This window comes from Hyaena hyaena, unplaced genomic scaffold (assembly GCF_003009895.1).
Source record: "Hyaena hyaena isolate Hyena2069 unplaced genomic scaffold, ASM300989v1 scaffold_4, whole genome shotgun sequence".
In the NCBI taxonomy this organism is placed as follows: Eukaryota; Metazoa; Chordata; class Mammalia; order Carnivora; family Hyaenidae; genus Hyaena; species Hyaena hyaena.
The window spans coordinates 2,098,429-2,108,568 of record NW_024080636.1 but is presented as its reverse complement, the minus strand read 5'-3'; positions in this window follow the sequence as shown (position 1 = coordinate 2,108,568).

The following is a 10,140-nucleotide window of genomic DNA, read 5'->3' as shown; positions in this document are numbered from 1 at the left end:
TGGGGCTGGCTGGAGCTAACAGCACTCAGACAGGATTTATTTTTAAACTCTCAGCAAGATCAGCTCCCTGTCCCCTCCGTATCCCACCCCACCTCACCCCCCCCAGCTGTCTCCCATATCCCAGCTGAGCCCCCAGGCCATTCCTTGGAGGTTTTCCCCACACACTGTTTCTGCCCCCGCCAGCCTTCTGAGGGGGGAGAGCCCACAGTGTCATCAGTCAAGTGTCTCTGATCACCAAATCCAGACCCTGCCCTTCAGATGGGCCCCTGAAGGTGGACCCCAGCCTTCTCTGCCTCCTGAAGCCCCAAGGGGACAAGGGACTTGCCCAGGGGGCCACAGCTAGGCTCAGGTCATGATCTCTTGGTTCACAAGTTCGAACCCCGCATCAGGCTCTGTGCTGACAGCTCAGAGCTGTCATTTTTAAAAAATGGCTTTTTACCTGCAGGCCTCAAGGCTTTCTTGATGCCATGCAGCTCAGAAAGCTGCAGGAATAGACTGGGTGCTAAGGGTAGCTCCTGGCATCACAACCCTCACCAACATCCCAAGTGGGATGTGTGTCCATCACAACTGTCACGCATTTACCCTCTCAAGTGACTAATTTTTTTAGTGTTTATTTATTTGAGAGAGAGAGACAGAGACAGAGACAGAGCATGAGTGGGGACGGGGCAAAGAGAGAGGGAGACACAGAATCAGGCTCCAGGCTCCGAGCTGTCAGCACAGAGTCTGATCCGGGGCTCGAACTCACAAACTCTGAGATCATGACCTGAGCCGAAGTCAGCCGCTTAACCAACTGAGCCACCCAGGTGTCCCTCAAGTGACTTTAGATTAAGGATCTGTCAGGACCCTGAGCTTAGAAATTTATGCTGATGAAGCATCCCTTTTTTTTTTTTTAATGTTTTTTTTATTTCTAGGAGAGAGAGAGAGAGAGACAGCGTGTGCAGGGGAGGGTCAGAGAGAGAGGGAGACACAGACTCTGAAACAGGCTCCAGGCTCTGAGCTGGCAGTCAGCACAGAGCCTGATGCGGGGCTCAAACCCAAGAACCGCGAAAGTCGGACACTTAACAGACTAAGCCACGCAGGCGCCCCTGATGAAGCATCCCTTTTATCAGTTTCATATGTCGGCCTTTTGGGTAAGATTGTGGTTGAAAATGAGATTCTACTGGAAAAATCCATCTGACAATGGCAGCTTTGACGACTCTATCCTCACAGCTGCCCTGGGAGGCTGGGCAAGGCCAGAGGCCTCCTGGAGCAAAGGCAGGAAACCAAGCTCGAAGGGGAAGAGTGACTTGTGCAGTGGCTGGAATCCAGAGTCCTTCTGTCCTCTAGTGCGTGTGAGGTGAGGTGAACCTACCCTGCCCAGCCCAGCCTAGAGTCAGTGGTCTCAGACACCCCTGCAGCCCACAGTGACTAGCAAGAACAAGCCCATTTCTTGACTGTTCACTTCAGTGCAGTGCAGACTCTGGATCCAGGGAGACTCAGTTTGAAACCTATCTATTTCTGAGCTGTGTGATCTCAGGCAAGTCACTTCACCTCTCTGTGCCTCATTTCCTCCCCTGAAAAATGGGGATAATAATACAATGCAATTCTAGTTGTGGGAATTGCTTTGAGAGACTGCCTGAAAAGCACTGGGCACAAGTCTGGATGCTTAGTGAGTACTAAACTGACAGCAGATATTATTATTATTATTATTATTATTATTATTATTATTATTCCTAGGCAAATGATCACTGAATCTTCACCTTGAAGCTAGGCCTGGAAGGTTGGCATCTTCAGACAGTGTGTGGGCAGAGCCACCAGGAGCTGGGGCACAGCTAGCCCAGCTGGCTTGGGAGAAAGACCTGTAGAGAAAACGTGGCGGGATGGGGGTGGGTGTGTGGACAGAGGCCAGAATGGGCTCAGGAACCCCCCCAAACCTCAGCAGCCTCTCTGTCTTCTATCATTACCACCACCACCACCCTCATCTCCCCAGGGGGTCACTTGAGTGAAAAGAGCAAGAGCCAGGTGGCCAGGCAGATGGCTTGTCACCGGGAGGGTGAGGAGCCAAGAAATAGAGCCTGTGCCTCCCTTCCCTTACCCACACCCCAGTGTGTGTGCAGAAAGTCGCCAGGGCTGGGTTCCAGTCCCTTATACTGTGGGATCTTAGCCAAGTCAGTTCATTTCTCTGAACCTCAGTTTTCTCCTCTGTGAAATGGGCATAAAGGTATCCTCAGGAGCTTCTGTGAAGATGTAATGGACAGGTGTGTAAAGTATCTGGCACACAGTATGTGCTTAATCATTTTATCTCTTGAGAAGAGAGCCAGGCTGACTCTCTGCTTAAAGAAGTGGGCAGGCTGGAGACAGGCCCCTCCAACTCCACCCTGGGCCCCTCACCCACAGGAAGTCCACAGCCTCGCTGACAGGATTGAGAGTGAGGGCCTGGGGGGGGGGGGGGAGCTGAATGCAAATGTATGCAAATCAGGCAGCACAAGTGCCCTTGGGGAGATGGAGAGAGAAGATTCAGCCACCAGGGGCTTGGGGGCTAGAACAGAAGTGGGGTGCCCTGGGACTGACTGAGCAGGTGCTCCCGGCCCCGAGGGCCCCTCTTGGCAGGGAGATGGAAGCCTCTGGTTCCCTGGAATCCCTGATCCTCCTCTGCCAAGGCGAGAGGCAGCCTATCGTCACCCACGGGCTCCTAGGTGTGGACACACGCAGACATACACTCACTCACTTAAACACATACATAGACAAACGCACACATCCAAGGACTCGGACTCTCTCTCTGTCTCTCTCATGCTCACACGCACATACACACACTCTCTTCAGGTCACAGGGCTCATGGCAGGGGAGGCCTTAGAGACTTTTCCTGTTTGATGCAGCAGGAGGCGGAGGCCCCAGGGGCGGCTGGTTTCCTGTCCACCTGCCTTTTCCCCAGATGCACACACCACCCACTCATGCATCACTGGGGAGGCCCCCTCAAAAAGCCCCTCAGCCTCATTCTGACAGGGGAGCCCAGGTGACACAGGGTTTCAATCCTCGTTCACATCTTGTCCCCTCCTGACAGATGAGGAAGCTGGGGGCAGCCAGCCCTCCGTCCCTGCCTCCCAGCCTTCTGTGGACACCCCTGGGCCACATTCGACAGTAGCAGCCACTGGAGGACAGCAGGGCGGGGCCGAGTCAGCGGGTGCCCCACAGCACCGCCGGCACGGCAGGCCCTGGACCCCAGGTCACAGCTCGGAGATGTGTCTGCAGCACCACCTGGTGGTGACATAGCGCTCCTCCAGCCGACAACCGGCCCTGTCGCGCCAGCCCTGCTCCTGTCCCCCATCCCCTGCAGGTTTGCAGTGAGCAGCTGCCGTGTGCCAAGGACTGGGCAGGCCGGGCACCAAGAATGAGACCAGGCCGAGAAGATGTGGGGCTGGGGGGACAGCACTCCAGCGGACAGGACAGCAAGTGCCCTGGCTCTGAGATGGGAAGGAGCTGGGCGTGACCCAGGAGGAGCCCAAGGGCAAAGTGGCGAGAGCCTTCTGCTGGCGTTGGAGAGAGAGGGGAGGAGGGGAGAGAGGGAGTCAAAGGCAGGTGTCCCAGAGCTCTTTAGGCCACAGGGAGGAGTGGGGATTTGCTTCTGAGTGTGATGGGAGCCATGGCATATGGTGGACGGTTGAAAGGTGCCATGAGAGGCACAGACTGGAAAGTGAAAACAGAGGAAGTCTGGTGGGGGGGGGGGAGGGAGCGCTGCCACCACCCAGGTAGGACACAGAAGCGTCTCAGACACCAGAGGTGGCAGTGGGGGTAGTAAGGAGTCCCTGGATTCTGGAATTGATAGGACTTGTGGCCGGATTGGATGGGGCTGTGAGATAAAGCAGGGAATTAGGCTTTGGCCTAAGCACCTGGGGAACAGCGGGGCCCTTTGAAGGGAAGACACGGAAGGAGCGGGTTTGGGGGAGACCAGGAGCCTCTGGGCAGGCTAAGGGGGAATGTCTGTGAGATGTCCAAGTGGAGGTGCCAGATAAGTGTGTGGAGCTTCGGGGAGAGGATGTGGGTAGAGGTACACATGGCAGGTTACTGGGGTAAAGACAGTACATATAGCAGCTTGCTCTGTGCCAGGCACTATACTAAGGATTTTATGTTTTGGTTTTTAAAATTTATTTCTTTTGGGGCGCCTGGGTGGCTTAGTCGGTTGAGCGTCCGACTTTCGCTTAGGTCATGATCTCGCGGTTCGTGGGTTCGAGCCCCGCGTCGGGCTCTGTGCTGACTGCCAGCTCAGAGCCTGGAGCCTGTTTCAGTCTGTGACTCCCTCTCTCTCTGACCCTCCCCTGCTCATGCTGTCTCTCTCTCTCTCTCTCCTAGAAATAAAAAAAAAGATAATTTATCATTATATTGCTTATTTATTATTTACATGTTGTCTACCTCCCTCAAGTAAGGTCCATGAAGATAGAGGAATTTTCTGTTTTATTCACCTCTGTATCCACAGCACAATGGCTGGTACAGAACTGACGGGCTCAATATNGTTTCAGTCTGTGACTCCCTCTCTCTCTGACCCTCTCCTGCTCACGCTGTCTCTCTCTCTCTCTCTCCTAGAAATAAATAAAACATTAAAAAAAAAATAAAATAAAATAAAATTTATTTCTTTTGAGAGAGGGAGGGAGTGCATGTATGCATGTGAGCAGAGGAGGGGCAGAGATAGAGAGGGCAAGAGAGAATCCCAAGCAGTCAGCAGAGAGTCTGACTTGGGGCTTGAACTCACAAACCTGTGAGATCATGACCTGAACTGAAATCAAGAGTCAGACACTAAAGCTACGTAGGTACCCAGGCACTTCAGATTTCATGTATTTTAGTTCACTGCAGCCTCACCTCAAGTGAGAGGGGAGGACTGAGTCCGGCTGGAGGCCTGCCGAGGAAAGCGTGGAACCATGCAGGAAGGGCAACTTGTCCCCAAGCGTGTTGATGAAGACTTCCTGGTGGAGGTGACTGCTGACTGGGGTCTGGAGGGATGAGTAGGAGTTTGTGAGGCAGAGAGGAGAGGAAGGGAAGGCTGGGCTTGCCCAAGCATGGACAAAGGCCTGGGGGTACTTTGGAATCTGACTATCAGTGCTGAAACCCATGCTTCCAGTACCCTTGGACAGATGGGGAAACTGACGCCCAGCGCAAGGAGGGCGTCAGTGAGTCACTGGTAGGCTGGGCACTGGCTCCTGGCCCAGGACTCCAGTCCCACCTTTGGGTGCCTCCACTTGCTCTGGTCACACCCCTGAGGCTTGCACTTGAAGCCTCAGCAAGGTTCTAGGGTAGGATTTCAAGGTGATTTGAGTTCAGTCCAGCAGCGTCTCAGAGTAGCAGGCTTGGGGGTGTAGCCCAGCTCTGCCAACGACGTGGGTTAAAGCAGTTATGGACTCAGACCTCAGGACAGCCGTGTTCTTTGGCCCTGAGTGGCCTGGCCCTGATTTCCAGCCTCATCTCCTGCCTCTACCTACCTCAGTCTCTGCCCCCCAGCCAGGTTTGCTAATGGTGGACTAGCCTGCATTGGCAAGTCTATGGGAAAGTGATTTGTGTGTGAGCTGGGGGTTAGGGTGGAGTGAGGCATCTTATCATATTCTGGGTCCCAAATGTGTTGGGCTGGGACACTGTCCTATGTCCCATCCCTTGCAATTTACAAGGGGCTTCTATCCAGCATCTCATACAATCCTCATGGCAACCTTGATAAATGGGCAGGACAGGGATTCTGATTCCATAGCACTGATGAAGGGGCTCAGAGAGGGACAGGGCTTGCAGGAGGGCACACAGCAAGTTGGAGATGGACCTGGGATGAGGCTGGTTCCATGTGAGCCCAGGTCTTTGTGAGCAGCTCATTGTCCGGGTAGGAGTAGGAAGAGCCAGTGCCCTCCCTGAGTGACGGGCCACCCAGCTTCGATGTGATTTCAGGGAGGCAGGAAACATGGAGCTGCAAGATCCTTTAGCCCAAATCTCATTTTGTTGTGTGGCCTTGGGTAGCTCCTTTCTCTCTCTGGATCCCTCTCTCATACATTCAAGGAGGGCCTGGGTATAACTTCTAAGGTCCTTGTTGTCCAAAGCCTCTGGCCCAGGCACCCGGGAGGAGAGGACATTCTGTAAGGGCAGGAAAAAGAGAGACATTGGTCTAGGGGCGGGTGGAAGTTGGGAGGAGGGCGGGGAGGAGAAGCGGAATCACTTCCCTTCTCCAAACCTGTTTCCACATTTGCCCAGTGGGGGTCACGGTGAAGGTTTTGACCCAGCATGTGGGACAAACATCAGTCTTTTCCTCCCCATTGCCAACAGCTGGGCCTGGCTTCCCTGCTGCTGGCCAGGGCTGGCTTGGGACCCCTGGGTGGCTTCCCAGTCCATGGGAAGATGTCAGACCAGGCCTTGGTCTGGCTGCTTTTGCTGGCTGGCCTCCGCCAGCCCAAGGGAGGTGGAGGGTGGGGGTGTACTTTGCATGCAGACAGGCCTAGGCAGCACCAGCACCTTGGCCAGGAGATGGCTGAGATGGAGAAAGAGCTCGGGCTTAGGAATCACCTGGCCTGGGTTGGAATCTCAGCTCTGCTACTTAGCAGCTGTGAGATCTTGTGCAAATCACGTAAGACTTGGCCGAGCCTCAGTGTGTCCTCCTCTCTAAAACGATGCACATTCTAGGTGGTGTGAGGCTGAGATGACAGGAGAGCATGAGGGATGCTGTCCCTGGCTGGGGCTCAGAGAACTGGCTGTAATTCCTCCTTCCTCTGCTTTCTCTGTAGCCCACGTGGGACCCGCCGGAGACAGCCTGGACTCCAGGGCAAAAGGATACCTCCTGCCCAGCTTGAAGACACTGCAGACTCAGAGCTGGTGGCTCATGGTAAGTGGCTCCTGTTCCACCATGTCCGGGCACCAGCCTGTGGGGCTAGGAGGGCTTGCTGAAGTAAGAAGCTCCTGAGAGCACAGGAAGGGCTGGCTGGGGGCAGCCACCTTCTAACCTGTCTCTCACTTCCTTTGCTGTTCACCCCCATCTATCTCTGGCTGGCAGCTTTCCCGGATTAGCAGCGGACACCGGGAGCTGCCAGCGGGGCTGGCCTGGCATAGCCTTGGGGAGATGTATCAGGGCTGTCCGGTGGTTGGGTACTGTTAAGGAAGCCTGTGTCCAGCTTTGGAAGTTTGTCCTCCGGAAAGGTGGGAGGGAGAAGTGCATTGTGTCAAGCACTCACACCTTCTCTGTGTAGCATGCTCACCTCGTGCAGACAGAGAAATCACTTAGGGGGGTGGGAGAACTCACCCCCAGCCACACAGCTGGTCCGAGGACTACATACCACACCAGCCAGCTGATGGGCCCAGAGGGGTCATCTCCATGTCACACCTTCTACACCATTGCCACAGTGGCATCAGCACTTCCCGGGTGCCTGTGCTGGTTGGTGTCCCATTCTACAGATAAAAAACAAAAAAACCCCACAGAAGCCCAGTGCTGTCAGCCTATCAGTGTGCAGAGCCTGCTTTAGATCATCTGCCCCCACCCCTCCCCCCGCCTCTCCCTCACTTGCGGTCTCTCAAAAGTTAAAAAATTAAAAATTAAAATAAAGAAGGCAAAAAAACAAAAAACAAAACAGAAGCCCAGACAGGGGCAGTGACCTACCCAACGTCACACTCTGAAAGAGGCAAAGTGTGAATCCAGGATTAACTCCAAAGCCTGTGTTCTTACCTGCCATGTGCTCGGCAGACATCTTGTAGCTTTGCCACATTTTGAGCCCCAATCTCCTACGCTCGCTCCCAGCTCCCAAGGCTGCACAAACCTCTGCTTTGGGTGGGAGCATTCGTATGCAGAGTAGAGAAATGTAGTCGGTTAGGGCAGGTCACCTTCTGGGAGAAAAAGACCTCAAGTTGACAGATTTCAGGGAAGGACTCTATAGGCCCAGTTTAGTCACATGTTTACTTGTTGACCAATCTACTGTGTCCAGGGCTGGGGTCAGTAACCAAATAGCAGGCCCCTGGAGACCTTGGGGCAGCTTAAGGGGTGGGGAAAGGCCTACACAAAGCCTTTGCCTGAAGCTTCTGCCACTGGGCCCGAGGTGCTGTTTAAGTTCTATCTGTTTAAGTTCTATCTCACCCCTCTGGCCAGCAGGACGGGCTGTGTCTCTGCCCAGGAAACAGGCGTATGGACAGAGGTCAGAAGCCACTGGACTCAGCTCTGTGCTCAACTTGTGTGTGAGCCTTAAGGGCAAGTCATATCCATTTCACCCTTCTGGTCTCAGCTTAAATGCCGCCTGCAGACAGATCTTCCATGACCCCTCCAAGAGGACTGGTCTCTCTCCTAGTTCCCCAGTCTTTACAGCCACATCACTTAGTTCAATCCATCATTCCCTATTTTCTGTCTGTGAAATGTTTGTCTTTGCTAGCAGGTTGTGAAGACAGGAGGCAGGGCTGACCCTTAACAGATATTTGCTGGATGATGTTTCTCTAAACTTTGGTTTCCCCATCGGTACAATGGGGTTAACATTCCCCCCACCCCCAGTGAAGTTCAGATAAGACAGTGTCTCAAAGCACCCAGCCCTGGCTGAGGCTACAGAAGCTACTAGAAGCAGGGCATCTGGGTGGCTCAGTTGGTTCAGCATCTGACTTCAGCTCAGGTAGTGATCTCACAGTTTGTGAGTTCAAGCCCCATGTCGGGCTCTGTGCTGACAGCTCAGAGCCTGGAGCCTGCTACGGATTCTGTGACTCCCTCTCTCTCTCTCTCTCTGCCCCTCCCTTGACTCACAGTCTGCCTTTCTCAAAAATCAATAAACATTAAAAAATGTTTAAATGGGTACCTGGGTGGCTCAGTCGGTTAAGCATCCGACTTCGGCTCAGGTCATGATCGCACGGTTTGTGGGTTCGAGCCCCGCATTGGGCTCTGTGCTGACAGCTAGCTCAGAGTCTGGAGCTTGTTTCAGATTCTGGATCTCCCTTTCTGACCCTCCCCTGTTCACGCTGTCTCTCTCTCTCAGAAATAAATAAAAAAAACATTAAAAATAACAATAAATAAATGTTTAAAAAAGAAGATACTAGGAGATACTCAAGATACTGGGAGCTGGCATGAACAGGAGGCTGGGCTGCAAGACCTTTGTAAACTATGGGGAGGTGGGAAGACCCAAGGGTGCAGTTGGTTAAAAGACAAGATACGTGGTATTGCCCTGACCCCATGGCCAAGAACAGTCTGCCTCCCTTTACTATTCAGGGAATTTGAACTTGAAAATTTGGAACCCATTCTGGATTTGAATTTCAGCTCCACTGCTATTATTTGGGGCATATCACTTTGCTTTTCTGAGTCTGTTTGTAAAACGGCCATTTTTAAAAGTCTACCTTGCCGTCTCCAAACTCTAAATGCACACTTGCCCCCTCAGAAACACAATTAGGGGTGGTTCAAGCCACAGCAACCCTGAGCACTCCTACCGTGCAGCACGGGGAGGTGGGCAGAACAGTCTTGGTTTTATTTTATTTATTTATTTATTTATTTTTAAATGTTTTATTTATTTCTAGGAGAGAGAGACAGCGTGAGCAGGGGAGGGTCAGAGAGAGAGGGAGTCACAGAGTGAAACAGGCTCCAGGCTCTGAGCTGGCAGTCAGCACAGAGCCCGACGCGGGGCTCGAACCCACGAACTGCGAGATCATGACCTAAGCGAAAGTCGGACGCTTAACCGACTAAGCCACCCAGGCGCCCCCTTTTTTTTTTTTTTTTAAATGTTTTATTTATTTCTAGGAGAGAGAGACAGCGTGAGCAGGGGAAGAACAGTCTTGGTTTTAAACAGGCAGCTGCAGGCCTCATGGGGGCGGCGGGCGCCACCATCTCTGCACACAGAGTGGGTAGAGGGAGAAGGGCGAGGACAGGGCGGAGATGGGGGAGGAAGAGAGAGATGTGCAGCAGGCTCTGCCTCGGATGGTGCACCCTATTCTGCCCCCACCCCTGATGAAGGCCCGCGGGGACCCCAGGCCAGCCCTGAGCAGGGGACCTGGACCTGGGGACACCAATGCCGAGCGAATCAGTAGCTACAACAATGGTGCCTTACAAGCGGCTGCACCCTGGTGTATACTTTTTTCTTTTTCTTTTTTTTTTTTTTAAGTACACTTCACGCCCAGTGCAGAGCACAATGCTCAGTGACCCTGACCCTGAGATCATGACCTGAGCTGAGATCACAAGTTGGACGCTTAACC